This window comes from Mus caroli, unplaced genomic scaffold (genome assembly GCF_978045245.1).
Source record: "Mus caroli unplaced genomic scaffold, Mus_caroli_1 scaffold_10, whole genome shotgun sequence".
In the NCBI taxonomy this organism is placed as follows: domain Eukaryota; kingdom Metazoa; phylum Chordata; class Mammalia; order Rodentia; family Muridae; genus Mus; species Mus caroli.
This window is the reverse complement of record NW_028227265.1, coordinates 48818669-48839587: the sequence shown is the minus strand read 5'-3', so window position 1 is coordinate 48839587 and position 20919 is coordinate 48818669. Positions and strand designations below refer to the sequence as shown.

The 20919-nt window shown below is 44.9% G+C and overlaps 1 protein-coding gene across 6 annotated transcripts in view; it reads right to left on the bottom strand.

Annotated features, from left to right (window-relative positions):
* Positions 1-20919, bottom strand: part of Gab1 (GRB2 associated binding protein 1) — a 116333-nt gene that overhangs the window by 61840 nt on the left and 33574 nt on the right. Inside the window, exon 1 of one of the 6 annotated variants that reach the window (XM_085843794.1) lies at positions 5952-6817. The exons of the other annotated variants lie outside the window; for them this stretch is intronic. The gene's annotated coding sequence lies outside the window, so the exon portion shown is untranslated. Of the gene's footprint in view, positions 1-5951; positions 6818-20919 lie in introns of those variants that run through there. 6 annotated transcript variants of the gene reach the window in all.

Below are 20919 nucleotides of genomic sequence, written 5' to 3'. Positions count from 1 at the left end.
CAAGCTTGAGAAAAATTCTACATTAATCTGCTTTTGTTCTTCAACAACTCCAGTCACCAAAGCATAAGGAACCAGACCTCTGCTTTCCTTCGTTAACAGACAGGTGTCCCTCTGTCACAGGGGCCTGGAAGCCCCCTTGTATTTATGCTTCAAGCAGCACAGTGGACTCAGCGGAAGCCCCAGCACCCCATCCCAGGGTCTCTCTCTCTCCTGCTGATCCTTTTAGAAGTTCCTGGTCATCCACCTGTCTTTCCAATGCTGTGGCCAAGCTCACCAGGTTTTAATCAATATGAGCTGAGTGAAGGACGGGAGGTCTTTGACAGCAGGAGCAAATCTCTCATTATCTATTAGTCTCCTCATTGTATGCATGGTTATACAGACTAAGGAAAAAAGAGGCAGCTCACAGGGCCAATCATGTCTATCCAAATCAAAGCTCCCCTTCCCCCTGACTAGTGGCTGTGGACACACAAGACACCAGCTGTGGGCAAGGTCCCGTCCTTCCAAGTGGCCTGGGCAGCACTCTGTCACTCACAGGGAGCTCAGCTTTTATGATTCTCCTTATGCCGCTCCCTGGCACACCCTGAAGTTGGGGAAATGAACCCAGCTGCAGAGTGGAGATACCTCCTATGGATGTATTCACATATCATCAGCACCCTCTTCTGCCCCAGTCATGAAGAAAGCAAAGAAAAAACACAGAACAATCTGTGGGATGCTTGAAATATGGCCTGTCGCCTTAAAAGCAGAAATTCACATGAGAACTTTTTAAAAAATCCTGTGTGTGTGTGTGTGTGTGTGTGTGTGTGTACACTCACAGTGGCTACAGAAAGGCATTGGATCCCTAGGAGACAAAGTCCAATCAGTTGTCAGCTGCCTCCTGTGGGTGCTGGGAACTGAACTCAGATCCTCTGGCAGAGCGGCAAGTGTTCATTTCTCTAGCTCCTCTAAACAACTTTTTACACTCTCTTCACCCTCACCAAATAACTTCCTGCTTTGCTCCAAAAATCCATCTCTGAACAGTGCTTCTTCAACCATTACTTCGAATCAACCGTCCTTTCTGTTGGCTACCAGTCTTCAGAAGCACAAAAGTCCCAGCTATGTCTTTTCAAGGCAATGGCTCACAGTTTACCAAGCTGCAAACGGTGGCACAAACTCTTGGTGACTCTTATAATTTCATTTCTCCATTTTCCCTAGCAAATGTCACCAAGTGTCGAAAAAGGGCAAGACAGTAAATGTGGTGTGCTTTGAAGTCTATATGGTCTCAGGGAACTGGGCTCATCCACTGTGCTATGAAAGGAGAGACAGACCCTCCACAGGCCAAGGGCCTGGCTATGTCTCAACATGATTTATTTGCAAGTACAGGCGACACCATTGACACCACCGATCCCTCATCTCTACTCTACGCTAACAAAACATGTGTGTAGCTCCCAGCCTCTTTTGCAGCCATGGACAAATAACTGTTGTGTATAAATTGGGCATGAATGCAGACGGCCACACAAATCAAGACCGCCCCCCTTTTCTTGAGCTGAAATTAGGAGAAACTATGTCTGACTGCGAAGGTCAGCGCATTAAGAATGACAAGAGAAACAAGTTGGAAGGAATCACCTGGGCTGGAGGAAGGAGCAGGAGGGACAGAGAGATGTAGAGAAGGATGGAGAGAGGGAGGGGGAGGGAGAGCAAATAAACCAAAGTGGGTTTGTTGTTGAGTTCAACGGGCTTTGGAGATCTTTCATAAAGACTTGCATCTCCATGCGTAGGTCTGGGCAGGAGACTGTAATTGACTCAGAAAGGAAAAGTAACTTTATTTTACAAACCCCAATGATCAAAGCACAGTTCCACACTATGGAATCTCGTGACTCGCCATGATTTACTAATAGCAAAGTCTCTAATATCTCAGAGAGGCCAAGTCAGTACTATACCTTAACATGCAACCTCCCTCTTCCTTTAAAATAAGTGTTAGTATTGTCACTCTTAGAAATGAAGTTTGGGAGCAGTTGTACAGATGTCTTTGGGGACATAGAATTCTTAACCACATTCTTTCTCCCAAATCAACTCCCTTGGTGGAAAAAACAAACCACAGCAACATGCAGTCGACTGTAGGCTGATACTTAAGAGATGGCTTTGTGACTCTGGGTTTCAACTTTCAAACTGAAAAGCACCTCTAAGATTCACTGGCAGATGGCTCTGGTTTAATTTTGACTCTCCTTTAAGAGCCAACTACACCAATAACACAAGGTTAAATGCCTTACCCAGATTCCTTTGAAAAACTATGAGAATGCCAAGTGGATTTCATCAGAGAGCCCCAAGGACTGCCAACTCCCAGTCCTGGCCTCCTGGCCGGTGTCCTTACCTCTTCTTCGCTTGCCCAGTGGACCTTAACAATCTATACGCTTACTCCCCGCACCAGGTGCAGCAGTGGCAAAAATCTACTTGAAGAAGTGATTTTCCTGCCCTGTCTGTCTGGTGTGGCATCCATCTCTGCTGGAGGTTTGGCACCCTTGATGGGGGCCATCTGGCTCCGTTTCCTTCACTGCCACAGCCTTTCTTGTCCTATGCGGCCTGGGGGATCAAGGTCAATCAAATACACCCTCAATCTATATCACAAGTAGATAAACTCAAGTTAGTTGCAGAAATAGTTGACCTCATTTCAAATAAAAAAAGAAGACTGTTTCAGAGGTTGGTTTTTTTTAAAGTGGGGATAAAAGTTGATTATTTGAAAATTGTACTGATTCAATAGCTATGAATAACAGCCAATTAAAATAATTATTCTAATTAATTGTTGCTAATCAAAAGACTTCTATTATATACGTTCATATATTTTATATATTGTTACTTTTACAAAGGGTAAATCTTTTGTATATAAACATAAAATTTGCATAGTCTCAAACTTTGAAACTAATTACTTTTAAAGTTAGAACAGAACCACCAGGTGAGTGTGGGTTTCCAGGTGAGGAATCCCAGCATCTTAGGGTTTCTATGGCTGTGCTCAAACACCTCAACCAAAAGCAGCCTGGAGAGGAAAGGGTTTACTTCGCTTACACTACCACATCATAGCTCATTGTTGAAGGAAGAGACAGGACAGGAACTCAAACAGGGCAGGAACCTGGAGGTAGGAAGGTATGTGGAGACCATGAGGGAATGCTGTTCACTGCTGCTCCTCATTCATGGCTTGCTCAGTCTGCTTTCTTTTACAGCACACAGGACCATCAGCCCAGGCTGCGACCATCCACAGAGAGCTGGACCCTCCCACATCAATGGCCAATGTAGTGAGGCCATTTCCTCAACTGAGGATCCCCTTCCACACTGACTATAGCTTGTGTCAAGGAGACAAAGACAGGCACATACCCATTTCTTAGGGAAGCACGGGGAGGGAGATCAGGAGTCCAAGGGCAGCTTGTATTCCATGAGACAACGCCTTAATTTTTTTATTTAAAAGGCACAGGGGTGTTTGGGAGATGGTACAGTCAGTAAAATGTTCACCATACAAGTATGAAGATGTGAGTTTAATTCCCAGCACCCTGTAGTACCAGTAATCCTGCCTCTGAGGAGGCACAGGCAGGACCTGGGGGTCCCTGCCCAGTCAGTTTAGCAGAATCTGTGAGTTCAATGAGAGAGTCTCTCAGAGAGTAAGACGGGGAGCAACGAGAAAGGTGCCCATGTCAGCCTCTGACATAAATGCACGCACATGGGCACACACACAAACAAAAATGGTCTTTAAAAAGGAAGAGAAGGTGATGTTTTCAAACCCTGCTTTTTAATTTTAGTGCATATTTTTCTCTAACTCTTTATAAGAAAAAGCATGCCAGAGACAAAACTATGCAGCTATTTAAATAATATTTGCCAAGAATAATCTGGGATGTGGGAAATATGCTCACATATTATGCTTTATAAACCTAGGTTTCCAAACCATTTAAAGTATTTTTCCAAAGCAAATGATCAGGGCTGTTGGATGCAGTGGTGCCCACAGAAAGAGACACAGGAGAATTAGAGAGTTCAATGCTAGCCTGAGATTCTATCTTTAAAAGCGAGGGAAAAAAGATATATGCATATGAAAATAACTATCTCAACACTTTAACAGGTTTTCTCTGATTGGTTTAATAATTGTTTTCTTCTTTATAACGTAAGAATTTGGATTTCTATAAAACATTGTACAAATATGGTTTTATTATTTATTTAGTATGTTTAGAGTCTACCTCAGGGTCTCACATATGCTAGGCAAGTGTCTACCGAGTTACAAACCCAGCCTACACACACACACACATGGACACACTCAGACACATGTACATACATGTTCATGCATGAGTGAACACACACACACACACACACACACACACACACACAGATTTTGTTTTTAAGATGAAGTCTCACTGTGTATTTAATTTTTATCTGAACTCTAGACTTTCCTGCCTCAGCCTTCCAATTGCTGGAATTAAAGACATACCACTATACTGGGTCCATCATTCATCCATATATATATATTTTAAAAGAACTAGGTATAAAAACACTACAGCACTAAAAGAATATACTTCTCCTTTCATTGTATTAAGAGGATAAAAAAAGTAGTCTGAGAGATAGAACAAGCTCTTATCTCTGAATCACTGGAATCTGGAAAGCTCACAAATAAACAGCGAGAGAAGGCTCAGGGACGCAACAGTGGATCTCTCGGGGATGCAATAGTGGATCTCTCAGGGACGCAACAGTGGATCTCTCGGGGATGCAACAGTGGGTCTCTCAGGGATGCAACAGTGTCTCAGGGATGCAACAGTGAATCTCTCAGGGATGCAACAGTGGATCTCTCTGGGATGCAACAGTGGATCTCTCAGGGACGCAACAGTGGATCTCTCAGGGACGCAACAGTGGATCTCTCAGGACAAATCAGCAGCTACCACAATACATCAAAATACAGGGTCTAAACACCACAACACGCCTGATTTTATTAAACTGACAGCAAAAACAGAGGGGGTGGGTGTAGTTCTCATGTATCTGTGGTCATTATGATGTAGAATTTTCCTAGGAATTATGATTCACAATTACTGTTCTTGAATTGAGAAAATACAAGAAAGTCCCACCGAAACTGTTGAAATAATAATGAAGTGAATGCGCATCACAATTTAGCAGTGGCTAATGTCAGGTAGCCATCAGTTTTTACTTCACAGTGGAAAACCACCCGCAATCATTTACAAACACAGTAAAAGAAAGTTTAAGTCTAGACGATGCCATCTTCCCCATTCCCACCAAACCCAAAACAGAACCCGAGGCTACATCGGTATATTCAGTTTTTACTAGTTACAAGCAATTTTTAAAAAGCTCAATGGCACAGGCGAAGACCACTGTCCTGTCTCACTCTGAGGTCACACGATCCTTGAGCACTCTTTCCCAGACTGTATCTCCCCTGGCAAACAATATCTCCTTTCATGATGCCAACAGACCATCAAAACAGCCTCCGATCCCCCGAGCGTCTGTGCTCATCAAAGCATGGAACCTTTCCAGAGCCAAACAAGGAGTATTCCAGCAAAGAGCAGGTAGAAAGTTCAGGAAAATGCCTAATAACATTCCGCTGCCGTTTCCCAGGCCCCAAATACCACAGCAGAACAGACAAACAAGTGTGTTCTTCAACCACACTCCGAGGAGGAAGACTTTCACTGACTCTGTCGCTAAGGACTCTCTCCCAGCAGTATTCCATTAACATGGGAAAAACAAAAGCCAACACCAAAGCACAGACCTGACCTAGCATATTATAAAGTGCCTACAGAAACAGCCAGTCTCACTCAACAATTCTACCTGCAATTAGTAGACAGGAGTTTGTGCAATGACGTCACAAAGGACAAAGAAAGATGTGACACACACAGCAGTAGTCAGCCTAAGCAGAGAAGAGCAGCCCCATGGGGAAAACTGGAGACAGTGAATGGGCTTCAGATCTACTTACACAAATATGATGGAGAAAACAAACGCACCTTTCATGTGGGCTGCCTAGAGAGGCGGCTTCCCTGGCCCCCCGACTCCTATCATCCTGCTCATGACCAGTCCAGGAAAGTAATAAATGACTTCAGTAATGCTGCCTGGCCTTCACCCAAGTCAATGACTTCAACTGCTCCACATTAATAACAAAAGCCAGCCAGAGTGGATGCAGGGAGCAGGAAAGAGAAGAAAGACCAGGGCAGCTTCTAAGAGAACAGCTACCTCTTGTTAAAGAGGCAGCCAAGGCCTGAGTGCTCGGAAGCAAGAGTTTCCTCCAATGAGCTATTAGCTGCTAAGAAGCCTGCTGTCGGCCCATGAGATTTTAAAGCCTGGTCCACACTGAGCTCAAACAACACAAAGATCTTCACTGCACAACACTGTAGGTGTGTTCTCTGCACTCTACAAGACTCGGTGGCTGCTGGACTTCAATAGTCCAATCGAACATTTGCCATTAGCCTCCGTTTGCAGAGCAGGCAAATGAGGTACTGATAGGAAGACACTCTTCAAGAGCACAGTTAGCTGATGCACATGTAGGCTGTCTGGCTCCAGAGGCTATGGTTAGAGTCACTGTACACCATCTCATACAGTGAGTGCTCCAGGCTCACAGCTCAACCCTATGGGGCTAGAGACACTGCACGTGAGCTGCCCACACAGAAAGAGGGCAAGATGCTGACCTTTGCTGAGCGCCCACTTTGTGTCAGATCCTGTCTTATTCTGCTTTCTATTGCTCTCATAAGGACCATGACCCAAAGCAATTTGGGGAAGGAAAACATTTAATTGGCTTACACATCTTTTACTTTTCATTTTTTATTTTTGACTTAGATGTTTTCTTTTTTATTATTGTTATTAAATATTTTCTTTTCTTTCTTTCTTTCTTTTTTTTTTGGGGGGGGGGGTTCAAGACAGGGTTTCTCTGTATAGTCCTGGCTATCCTGGAACTCATTTTGTAGACCAGGCTGGCCTTGAACTCAGAAATCTGCCTGCCTCGGCCTCCAGAGTGCTGGGATTAAAGGCATGCACCACCACGCCCGGCCTTTTCTAGATATTTTCTTTATTTACATTTCAAATGTTATCCCCTTTCCTGGTTTCCCCTCTGAAACCCCCCTACCCCGTTCCCCCTCCCCCTGCTCACCAATCTACTCACTCCCACTTCCTGGACCTAGCATTCCCCTACACTGGGGCATCGACCTTCTCAGGAACAAGGGCCTCTCCTCCCATTGATGACCGACTAGGCCATTCTCTGCTACATATGCAGCTGGAGCCATGGGTCCCTCTTTGGTAGATGGTTTAGTCCCAGGGAGCTCTGGGGGTACTGGTTGGTTCATATTGTTGTTCCTCCTATGGGGCTGCATGGCTTACACATCTAATCGCAGTTCATCCTAGAGAAGGCAAGGCAAGACTTCATGGAGGAGCTCTGCTTAGTTTGCTCAGCTTGCATACTTATACAACCCACGACCACCTGCTCAGGGGCAACACCACCCACAGTGGGATGGACTCTTCCATATCAATCATTAATCAAGAAAAATACCCCATAGACTTGCCTATGGGCCAATCTAATAGAGGCATTTTCTTAGTTGAGGTTCCCTCTTCCCATGTAATGGGTCAAAAATAAAACTCTGGGGAGTTGGGTACCTTGTTTAAAATCATTGAGAGGTAGTGCTGGCATCGAAACCCTCCATGTTCCTATCTCCACAGAAAGGTTAACTCTACAAACAGGTGGCTCCCTCAGTCAACAGCTGAGGTCAATCATCCATATTTTAATGGACACTTCTTTGGGTGTGGGCAGGGACACAGGAAAGGGAAAATGTATGCCTGCAAACTCCACTACAACACAAACTCTCAAGTCCTATAGCATGTCCCCAGAGGGCTGCATGCTGAGCAGTGCTGTTCAAAGATTGCATTTCTGTCATTGGGAAGCCAAGCTTCTATAAGTCATGGTGCATTTTACACTAGACCTCTGCCAAAATGCTAAGAAGTGATTCATTCTTACAGTTTAATGGAGCTGGAGATCCTGCTACTATGAGGAATCCTGAGATTAAATTCTTTTGTAAAGGCTGCAGTTCTTTTTATAATAATCTTAACTTTCTTACTCCTTTTCAGAAGCGGTGATAGTCAATTTTACACAGATCTCTTAAGGTATAATATATAGTCGCCCAGATTATTTGACATGAGCTTGCTAGGTGGGTTGGCCTTAAACTAGAAGAATGGGCCACTCTATAGTCAGTCCCCCTCTGTGTCTGTCTGCATCTCTATGGATTGCTAAATTGCCTATCATGACAGCATATGAATTAATCTGAAGTTAACAGCTTGGCTAAGGCTATCTTGAATTAAAAAGAGTAGGCATCAAAAGCCTGATGATTATAATTATAGAAGCATAGCGAGACTGTGACTCACAGGTAAGAGGGCTTCGAGACGTAATCTTCTGATGTGGTGGAGAGGAAGGCCAGGGACTAATAGGAAGAATGAGGGGTGAGAAAAGAGGCAGAGGGGGATAAGAGGGGAAGTATGTTCAAGATAGGTAGATGATAGACAGATGATTGCTAGACAGATAGACAGACAGACAAATAGTAGACAGAGTATGATACATCAATATGTAGGGATCAAGATAGATTGGGACTTGGGAATTGAAGTGCAGGAGTTAAGTAAACGATGTTTTCCAAGTCTTTACTAGAGTCCGTGAAAGAACCACTAGGCCCATTGTAACACAAGCCCTGCAACGCTAACACCACAGTAATGTAACCCATGAAGGAAAAGGAACCTGTCCTTCCTGACACCTTACTTCTTAATTGTCCTGTTCAGTAAACACCCCATGCCCAGAAGAGAGGGTGAGAGGAGACTACATCTGGCTTCAATCTAGTCTAGGATCTCAACACCTACTTGTGTAAAGTTGGTGACAAACTCACAGTGGCTACAAGGTGTGACAAGACGTTGATGTCCTCTGAAATGACTCAGGGTTGGCAGGTGGGAGATCCTTTTACTCAAAAATGAAAAAAGGGTACCTTCTAATCACCAACACTGTTACTCTGCCTGCTCCTTGAATGGTGACACAAACACTGGTACCTTAACGACTTCTAGGTAGCTCAGTGGTCTGCTCTGGCAGAGAACCCAGGTTCTGCTTCCAGAACCCACATGGTGGCCCACAACTGTCTGTAACTCCTCTTCTCACCTCTGCCTTGGCACCAGGGTCTGGTTATGTGAAGCTCCCTGACGTCAGAGAGTAGCCAGAGCTGGGCCTGTGAGACCTGAAACTGGGGGTGATGGAGAAAGCACGCAGGGGCTGGGGACGGTGAGACTTAAAAGACACCTTTTCCAAGCTACAGACTTCATTAGTTTTTTAGCTGTGTTTTCACTTCGACTCCTGAACATAAGTTGATGCCAAGGTACCACTGACCCTGCTTGGGTGAAAACATCTCTGGCCTGCACAACATCTATTAAGAGATGATGGGATAAATAAACGCTGAGGGCCTGCCACCCTCACCACCACACATGCTGTCCTGTTTCTACAGAGTGTTCCACTTTACATTCTGACCGACCGACTGCAAAGTTAAGGATCACGTTATTATATGAGCTAATAATAACCAGAGTGACGCCATTCCTTTGCATTTTCTTTTAAACATGTGTAGACATCCACAGAGCCTGTGCTCACAGAGCAGTATACACAGTGCGGAAAGCTGAGCATTTCAGTGAAACACAAGGACCTTCACAAAACTCCCACATACGAAGATGGGAGATTACAATGAGAAACGGGAAAGTCCCCTCTGCCCTGAGGCCGTGCCAAGGCATCTGACACGGTCATGTCTGCCAGGACTCCCCAGTTATTCAACCCAGAACCCATTTTCTTTTCTTTTGGTTAAATCAGCATAGATATTGAAATGTTTCAAAAAGTTCCAAGTAGCATTTCATGTAGGAATAATTAACTTCGTGATGTCTGCCAAAAGATTTGTTCTGAGAAAAATGTCTCCCTGCTAAGAGATTTCAAATACAAAGTGCAGAGAGGCAGGCAGGCTTTGCAGTTATTAATTTTGAACGAGTAAATCACCAACATACATAGTCAAGAAAATTTTTCAGAGAGATTATATCAACTTTAATATTTAAAAGAGTTGTTACAAAAAGAGAGAACAGAGAAATTTCAAAGCCTGATCTGCCTATGACGCAAGGAGAACATGAAGAAAAGTCAGCTCCTGAAGCCTCCTGATACCTCCCTAGTTACATAGAAACATGCATCCACAACTCTTTAGAGACATTTGTGTTACATCTAGGTGAGACTGTCGAGGGTCTACCTGAAACCAAATAAAAGAAGAAAGAGCCATCTAAATAGAGCGCAGAACACCAAAGGCCAAGAAAGCGCATGTCAGTGAGATTTCACCCTACCTCAGACACAGGTGGATGACGCCAGAGCACAGCGGCCTGCCATTTTCTCTTGTGATCTCGCTAAAGAGAAGTTCTCCAAACAGAATCTTTGAAAAGACAGAGTAAGAATAATAGATAGAGATCAAAGCAGAAAGAGCTGACACGCAAGAGAGACTCTGAATTGCCTCATGTTGGTCCCAAAAGCGTCCCTCCGCTGCCCACCCTCTGTAAGTCCTGATGGAAAAACAACATAAACCCATTTAAAAGCTGTTTGTAATCAGAAAGTACAAAGTGTGAGAACCAAATTCTCTAGGTTATTGAGATGAGTCTTAAAATAACCACAAGCAGCTAATATTTAATTTGGTGTTCTTACCTTCATGTGAGGAAACCTAGTAAGACACCAAACGCCCCTTATAAAACAACAACCCACAGTAGGAGTCACACGCAATGAGCCTCGTCGCAATTCTCAAGAGAGGAAAAACCAAGTTGGTTTTTTGGCACAGGTGAAGGGGAATCAAATCATTGTCTCTTTCTTGACATGAGTACTTAAATCTCTCCCAAGAAGCTAGGGTACACAGTTCTCCAGGGCTACGCCAGAAGGCAGGTTCCAGTGACGCCATTGAGTTTGCTCAGTTCGTTTGAACTGGAGAAATGCTTACTATGTATCTTACATTTAAAGAAGAGTGGGGCTAGACACTACTCTTGCTGGGATGTTAGTAAGGCCGTATAAGTTTGTACTTTCTTAGGGCTGGTGAGACAGACCAGCAGGTAAGGATGCTTTACCAACAAGCCTGCTGACCTGACTTGGATCCTTGGGGCCCACATGGTAGAAGGAGAGAATCAGCCCCTGCAAGTTGTCCTCTGACCTCTACATACATGCCAGGATTCCCATGCATCAGCTCATGCCACAATAAATAAATAAATGTAAAAATGTTTACTGTAAAACAAGTTCATCTTTTGTAAATAAACTTGAACCAAATAATCATACAATTCCAACCCAGTTTTAACACACATACACACTCTTCTTCTTCTTCTTCTTCTTCTTCTTCTTCTTCTTCTTCTTCTTCTTCTTCTTCTTCTAATATTCACTAATTCAGAGCTGGGGTAGGGAGGAGTGCCCCAGAGGGCAATAGTTTTCACTCCTTTCCAAAGCTGAACATCTATAATTTGCTGATGGCCCTGCTCAGCATTTACCAGAGAGCTTAAGGCTACTTGCTCCCAGGGGAATTTGGCTATGGTTGGAGACATTTTGGATGTCAGATTTTTGAGGGGTGGAGAGCACAGCATTCAATGATTAGAGACCAAAGACACAATTAACACAGGAATCCCCCAAACAGTCTCACAGGCCAAAACAGCAGCCATGCCAAGGCTCAGACCCACTGCAAGCTAAAGTAGGGGAAACTAAACAGTCAAGAGTGGAAGGCCATTCCCAGCATCTCCTACTCTGAGGCCAGAGAGCTGAGTCAGATCCTCCTCTCAGTCTCCATCACTCGGCGATCAGTGCTGGGAGCCAAGGCAACAAGTGCTGATTCTTGCCTTGCAGGGACCACCAACTAGCAAAGGAGACAACGCCACCAGAACAGCAAGGGTATGAAGTAGGCAGGAGCCTTACAGAAATCCACAGGATCTTTAGAGGGAATCTAAATGGAATTTAATCTTCAGCTATTACTAAGGTGCTTTCATCGATGAATTTTATTTTTTTAATTAATTTATTTTATATGCATGAGTTTTGTCTGCATGTATATCTGTGTTCCAGTGTGCCTGGTGCCCAGAGAGGCCAGAAGTCACAGACAATTGTGCAGTGCCATGTAGGTGCTGGGAACTGAACCCAGGTCCTTTGGAAGAGCAGCCAGTGATCTTAACCTCTAAGCCATCTCTGCAGCGTTCATTGATGAATTTAAAGTAGATACATTCAACCAAAAAGCTTGGTCATATTCAAATGTTTTCAATCTAACAAAATCATGCCAGTTGTTCCTGAGTCACCTTTTAAGGCTATGACCCAAAATCCCATGAGCAGACATAACAACAGTACTGTAATGGCCGCTGAGTGTCTTGCTTAAAGGGAGAGGAGGGGGAGGAGCATCTGCCTGCTTCCGAGGACATTCTGGGTTGTGTGGGGTCCCTGCAAACTCAGACGTCCAGGTGGGGCAAGAGCAGAGTCCACCAAAGCCACCACCGCAATGGTGGCATTTCACCATCAGCCCATGTGGACAATGGTGCCCACACGTGCTCTGTGTCAGCCATGCTGAACAACTATAAGCGTGACTGCTACATCTTCTTGTCAGCTGAAAATCATTTACAAGTAAAGGACAGACACAGGACCCCTGGAGTAAAGGACAGACACAGGACCCCTGGAGTAAAGTCCACAGACTTCACACGCTGTTGGTGCCTTTTCTTCAGGACACACACATAAACATTACGTAGCTTCTTTACTTTAAATGTAGTTTAAAAACAAAAACAAAAACCTGGCCCTCTGCTCAGCATAAGAACCACCCTCAGTGGACTTCTTTATTAGGCAAGAGATGGCTTTAACAATTCTTCTTTGAAAGTCACATTATCAGTCACTACTCATGGTAAGGCACATCTGTAAGTGAGGTAGTTCAAGGCCAGCCTTAGCAACCGAGTGAGCTTAAATAGCCTGAGCTATATGGGCCTCCCTCTCAAACAAAAGAAAGTCACAATCAGCCACAGTCACTTAAGCAGGGCTAATATGTGATATAAGCCACAAAGTGGTAGTGCATGCCTTTAATCCCAGCACCCAGGGGACAGAGGCAGGTGGATCTCTGTGAGTTCCACGTCAGCCTGGTCTACAGACAAAGTTCCCGGATTGACAGGGCTGCAGAGAGAAACCTTGTCTTGAAAAACATAAAGAAAGCAAACATGTCAATCACATTTACTTATTTATTTTGGGGGGGGGCACAGATGCTGTGGCCCTCGTGAGGGGTCCAAGGACAGCTCACAGGAATCAGTTCTCTCTTCCTACCATGTAGGCCCCAGGGATTGAACTGACCTGAGATCATAAGTTAAAAACTAAGCCAAACACATTCCCCAGTGCTTTGGCAGATAACTAAGACTGAATACAAGAAGGAATGTGGCTCCCGAACGGAGGCCAGATGAACTGGACAGAGCCCAACAGCAGCCGACACAGCAGCACGGACCACAGGGCAGAGCCTAGTCTCCCACTTTCTTTTAAGATTTACCAGAAGCAAGAGGAAAATACCAGAAGAAAGGGTGGCGTGCCTTCACAAAGTCCAAACACAGGAGATTTAGCTTCGATTTCTACCTAACCATTCCAGATAATGATCGAGTTAGCGAAGAGCTAAAAGAGACGACTTTAAATTGTGGTCATGTCTCATCTTTAAGGACCAAGAAGCCACTGCAGTCAATGCTTGGATAAAATGAGACTGTGGATGACAGAGTCAAGAGTGCTCACTGTTAACTGCCATGACATCTTGGAAAAAAATTCATTTCAGTTGTTGTTTGTGGTTTCTAAAATGGATTTACTTATTTTTATTTTATGTGTTTGCCTGAATGTATTATGTCTGTGTGTCACATGCATACTTGTATGCATGCATGTATGTATGCATGTATATATTTATGTATGCATATGTTTGTGTACCACATGTATACTTGCTGCCCACAGCAGCCAGAAGAGGGTGTTGGCTCCCCTGAAGCAGTTGTTATAATTGTTTCTGTGTGCCACCATATAACAAGGGCAGGAAATGCCCTTAGCCACAGAGCCACCTCTCCAGCTCCCTGCAATGCCATTTTAAAAGAAAAGTCACTTAAGAGACTGGGAACGACCTGGTACTATTTCATCATTTAAGGAAACGATTGAATTAATCACCTAGATGAAGATTGCAAATGTGCTTATCAGTTCTGCAAATGACAAAGTTAGGTGAGAGACAATATTCAAAAGGATCTCAGGCTGGAAAAATGGCTCAGCAGTTAAGAACACTGACTGTTCTTCCCAAGGGCCCCGGCTCAATTCCCAGCACCTACTCAACAGCTCACTACTAACTATTAACTAGTTAACTTATTTAACTGCCATAACCACATGTAACTCCAGTTCCAGGAGATGTGACACCATCTTCTGTCCTCCACCGGTACCAAGCACACACACAAAGCACAAAAACACATAAAAAGCCAAACATGCACACATAAAAATAAACAAATTAAAAAAATAAGATCCTGACAGAAAATAAAGCGTGGAAAGCAAACTTATAATTTTAAGAGAGAGAAATGTAAGTTACTATACTGTCCACAGGAATAAACTGAACAAGGGAAGCGGCCTAGCAATACTTTGACACTGAGAACCAACCAGAGCATTCTTTTACTTTTATTCTTTTACAGGTACCTCAATCATCAACTGCCTCATTAAACAAAACAACAAAACAAACAAACAAAAACCTAGCTCAAGGGCTGGAGAGATGGTTCGGCGGTTAAGAGCACTGATTGCTCTTCCGAAGGTCATGGGTTCAAATCCCAGCAACCACATGGTGGCTCACAACCATCCGTAATGAGATCTGATGCCCTCTTCTGGGGTGTCTGAAGACAGCTACAGTGTACTTACATATAATAAATAAATAAGTCTGTAAAAACAAAACAAAACAAAAAAACCAAAAACCAAAACCTAGCTCAAGGAAAGAAAGTCAAAAGGCATTACTCAAGAAGAAACCACACCTGGAGATGCCAGGTGCCTTCTGAGAGCAGCAGTGTAAGAGGCGATATTAATAATAGACAGAAAGACTCGCATAGTTAAGGGACTGAAATCATGCTGCGTGATCAACTTGATCTAAATGGAAAGGCTGAGCCCAGAACCAGGGACATGGTGGCTTTCTTCAAGGTAGCAATGGAGAGACCTTCTAAACACATCCTAGTTTGCTGCTGTCTGTCCCAAGCACTCCAAGGCTTACTTGACAGGAAGAAAGTATGTGGGACTTCTTGGCTCTCATCACTCATCCACGGGGTGATGAGGCAGTCCGGCTGGGCTTCTTGGCAACTGCATCACCTGGTTGAGCCATAAGGAATTGAAACCTTATTGAAACCACAGTTTTCTCGTGACCAGGGTTAACTGCTCTTTGTCTCCACTGTTAGGGCTGGCAGACAGCATGTTTTAGATTCACTGGTTCCATATCAGTCCTTACCCTTGAAGATGCCTCTGTCTGACCCTGGGCACCAAGAACAAGTCATGCCCACACTAGCTGTGCAGTAAGTGTGAGCTGAGCCAATGGAGGACTGTTAAAGAAATAACAATGAAGCTGTCTGGATAGAAAGACAAAGGCAAGAAAGTAGCTTTGTCTTGTAGAGTTCCAAAAAAGGGAGAGAGAAACAGGTGGCCAGGTGAGACAAGGCCAACAACCTGAATTGAATCCCCAGATGCTGTCATAGAAGGAAGAATTGACTCCCACAAGACATTTTCTGAACTCAACAGGAGTGGGGTGGACTGCACACTGTAGCACATGCCACCCTCGCCTGCATCCAAAATACAAACAAACAAACAACAAGTTTAGGAAAACAAGAAGTTACAGGAAACAGATGTCAATGCAGAGACAACTCTTTCTAGAGGGATGGTTCAGTGATGGAGGTAGGCACACCCCTTGGAGCAGAAATTTGTTCCCCTTAGCTGAATATACTGAGTTGGATGCAGAGTAAATACAACTTTAGGACACTTGACAGGGTAACGTCACACAAATCCTCCCACAGAGGTCCCTGATGTCAACGTGGAAGACATTTGTGCTAGACAGTGTTCACCTTCCCACCAGCGTACACTGCATTGAGTCCTGCCCTGCTTCCTGACAAGGGACCCATTATATGGATTGGCCTGGAGGTGAGAATGGAGGCTGTGGTGAGGGGCATGGTTCCTGGCAGACCTCGCTCCTGCAAAGCAGCCCTTTCTACAGCCACCTCCCTGTCCAAGCTTTGAACAACCACAACCAACATCTACCCCAAGAGCAGCAGAGTCCAAGACACTTGACATCAGCTAAAGGGAAAACAAAAACTAAGACCCAGGAGTCAAGTTTCTCCCCTCTTCTCAATGTGCTGTGGTCCTGCTCACGGGTTCCTCTTCTTGAAACCAATTTCTCTTCTCAGAAAGCAATTTAGCCATAAAACACAACAAATGTTTTGCCACGCTGACAGGAGCCCATAGTTTTGTTTTTTTTTTTTTTTTCGTTTCTTCAAAGCTAGAGCAAATCATCTTATTTTTTCTCCCAAACAAACAAAACAAAACCCTGTGGATAACTACAAACTATAGCTGGCACAGGAGCAGGTTCTTCTCCCTTGCACTTGAAAATTACGAGTGAAGACTACAACGTGCACAGAGTGTAGAATACAAACACCAGAAACCTTTAAGAGTTTAACATTGACTTGCCCACCCCAACCCGGCCAAGGGGCAGAGCAGATGGCAGGCCTCTCTGTTCATTCTAACTTGAAGCCTGGCTTGGTGGCCAAAGCTGTCTTACGCCTAGGACTCATAAAAACCAAACCAAACCAAACCAAATCACATCCGGGCAGCACTGCTCGTGAGGAGGAAGACAGAGTCCTGTGGACCACCATGCCATCCACAGACCTGCCCTCCAGCACACAGCACAGGCAGGCTACAGACATACACTTGCCACGACACCATGCAACATGGATGGAGGACTTGCCCAGGGGCCCACCAGCTATGTGTCCAGTGTGCAGCACGAGCCACCACAATATGCAAGTATGTGGTGGTCAGATGAGAGAGAAAGAAGTGAAGCAGCTTGGGCATGATGAAGGAGATGGAACGAGAGACTCGAGGATAGAGAGGAGTAGCCTGTTGTGAGTGGCCAGCCCTGCCTGTCACTTGGGGCCATGGCGAGGTCCCAGCCGGAGCTGCCGCTGAAGACCACGTGTGAGTCTACGCCTATGTAGTACAGGGGTCACTGTCAATGTCTGTGGTTTGTATCACCACTAGAGAACTTGGAGATGTCTCTGGTCAAGGCAGTCACTGTACCTGCCCCCTCACCAGTTGCAGCACTCAGGAGAGCAGGCTCTACAATTTGCCTGGGCAGCGCAGTAGGGCTGGATCAGGTTGAGGGGATCACGTGGATATCCAGGGGATGCCCTGCCTCTCACTGGGTGCACCACTCCGGAGAGCAGGCCCTGTGCCTCGCCTAGACAGAAGAGTAGAGCTGGTCCTGGCAGTGTGTGTGTGTCAGCCCTAAGGGCAGGAGTATGGGAGAGCTGACCCCGTTACTCATCTGCCTTGGGATGGGACTAATGCAGAGGTGATGTCCCCTGTTCCTCGTCACCTCCAGCACTCAAGAAAGCTGCCCACAGGGTCATGACCTTGGGAGAGTTAGTGCTGCCCATCACCAGCTCCAACACTCAGATGAGTGAGCCCTACGCCAGCACGGATGGACCTGGTTGAGGGGGCACTGGTGAGCCAGCCCAAAGGGTGTGAGAACAGGAGAGCTGGCCCAGCCCCTCAAGATTACAGTACTTGGGAGAGGGCCCTGAACCTGAACCAGAGCAGCATCGTACAGCTGGCTCTGAAGGGGTGGGTGCTAGGAGTGGTAAGAGCTTGCTCTGGTGGTGTGGATAACAGAGAGCCAGTGGGCTGACTAGCTCAGCTATCACCCAAGCCCACACCCAGGGCTCTGAACTGGCTTACCCCCAAATCTGTGTCATCTGTGAAAGGTTGGGATGCATGAAAGGGATCCTGCTGTTCCAAAGCTGCAGGATCTCCATGACACAGGGCAACAACAGATAATTGGGAGTTCTGGTGAGGATCCAGTATTGACGGTGTCCCAGAAGCCAGAGACCAGGAACCATAGACCAGTGACTCATGTCAATCAACATTTGCAAGTGAAGATGTGTGGACAGAGGGGTACACGGTGGGACACACTGTGACACACGACAGCTTCCACAATGTGTGTGTGCATGTGTGTATGTTTTGGGAGGACGATGCAAAGGAGAAGGGCAGATATGAGGGGGTAGGGAGATTAGTGGGACTGGGGTGCACGATGTGAAACTCAAAGAGAATCAATAAAAAGTTAAAAAAAAAAACACCCAGAAAGAAAAATTAATTTGTTGTCTTTTAAGTCCCTAGATCATGTTGGATATTAAAAAATAAAAACAAAGTTAACAGGAAGATCAACATGTGGATGCAGTTCTCAGTGTAAGACTAACACCCCCAACCCCACCCCTCCGCCACCCAAGAACCAGGCTAGCAGCACCAGAGGCGGTGTTCCACCATACATGCTTCTGGTGCCATAGGAAAAAGACCAGTAATTTGCAGATGTCAGTGTCTGTTAAATAATCTTAATTTTCTAAATCCGGCTGTTGATTTTCCTTCCCATCATGAAACTATTACTTAGCTATTACTTGCCAGTTATGAAAAAATGCTTTTACAGCAGTGGAGCACAAGCTTGCAGGCCTGAGTTCCATCATCAGCACCCGTGTGACAGACAAGCCTACTGCGGTAGTGTCTGCCTTCAACCCCAGTGACTCAGGTGCTTTCAGCCTCACCAAGGCAGGTTACTGCATACAACGGATGGATTGTTCTCTCCCTCCAACACAACTAATCTCTCATGAGCCAGGTTTCAATTTCTCATAATTATGGGAACCAGATTCCAAAGATCAAGTTTCATATTAAAAGAATCTGCACTGATGTTAGATGAGAAATGCACACGGCAACAAATACATATCACTACCAATACTTATCAGTAGCTGGCGTAGAGAAGTGAAATTGCTCTACTGCGGAGCTGACCTTGAGAAGTCTGAGCCACAGAAAGACTTCAGAGACGCTCTGCTGTGTGCTGTGTGCATGAGTGAGTGTACGCATGTGACGTGGACAGGAAAGAAGAACACAACTGTTGCAGAAAGTACACAGACTGAAAGAAAACAGAAAGAAAGGACATGGAGGAGGGCCGGCAGACACCTTCAATCCCAGCACTCAGGAGGCAGAGGCAGGAGAATCTTTGTAAGACAGAGGTCAGCCGGGTCTACAAGGAGAGTTCCAGGACAGTCAGAGCTGTTATACAGAGAAACCCTGTTTCAAAAAACCGAACAAACAGACACCAGCCAAAAGTGAATATTCTTAGCACACATAGATCATCTTTATGGAATATCACATAGACTTTTTCTCCCTTTGCTTATTTATTTGTATTATTATTATTTTATTTATTTTTGGATTTTCAAGACATGGTTTGTCTGTGTAGCCCTGGCTGTACTGGAACTCACTTTATAGACCAGGATGGCCTCAGACTCAAAGGTCCAACTGCCTCTGCTTTCCCAGGGGTTAAAGGTGTGTACCACTACCACCTGGCATCACATAGACTTTTAAAGGGAAAGTACCTGGAGTTTAAGTCTTTAACATGCTACTTTTATGCTATTTTCTTGATGTGTCATTATTCTTTTTTTTTAAGGATTTTTTAAAAAAGCTAGAATAAAAATCTACTGTGTGGGTCAACAAGATGGCTCAGTGAGCAAAAGCCCCCAAGCCTCACAACCACGTCTGACTACCAGGACCCATGGAAGGACAGAACTGAACCTCAAAACTGACTTCTGACCTGTGTGTCTGCAAGCATCCATGTACACACACACACACGCACACACACACACGCACACAAGACACACACAAGACACACACACAGATGTACATAAATACACTCACACACATGCGCACACACACATATAACACACAAACACTCACACAGAGTAAGTAAAATACAATAAAATAAATTAGGAAGGCTAACCCACTCTGAAGTCAATAATTGGTTATGCCCCAAAATACAGTGAGAGGAAACAAAACATCACTGTACTGTTTGCTTCTAGGTTTTGCGTCGTGACAGCAGGGACATTTTCGGTTCTTGAAAGGGTGACACTGCTATTGGCTACTTGAGAATGTCATTGTGCTTTTGTCCACTGTGTCTAAAAATAAATTTGGGAACAGGACCGCGTGAGTCAAGGAAGACAGGCAAATGGATAAAGCCGTCCCAAAGGCGCAGAATCACCGCGTCACATCTGGAAACGACCTTCTAGGCTGAGTTCCAGTCTTCCTTAAGTGAAAGCTAATTCTGACCTCTGCGGGGTATGGTCTTACTTATACATGTGTGAGGCACTCCTATACCACCACGCAGCCTGTGCTAGGCACACTACAAATATACTTGGCATAAACTAGCCATGTTTGTTGGATGAAGGAGATTCATTTTAACGTAATAATTTGTATTCTCAGAAGACAAGGCTTCTCCCGTTCTGGTCCTTCAGCAGAGAAATAGCCCAGTGTTCACTTACACGAAAGTGGCTAAAAAGCCGAACAGGAGACATGTGATTGACAGAGGTCCCCACTGACTGACAAGTTCTCACACGGGCTTGGATGCAATGGATTCATCAGGGCTGAGAATGCATGTTCCCATAGAAACGATGTCTGTTATGGTTTATTGCAGCTGAGAGACACTAAACACCACACACACACACACACACACACACACACACTCACACACAAATGTTCCATGTAGAAACTACTCGAAGCTCCAGAGTGGGAACCACCTCAAATGCTCTCCAGATGAAAGACTCCTTCAAGTCAGAGCCTAAGGGATGCATGGGCAAGGACAGAGAGCTGGTTCCATCTCTCCTTCTGATACT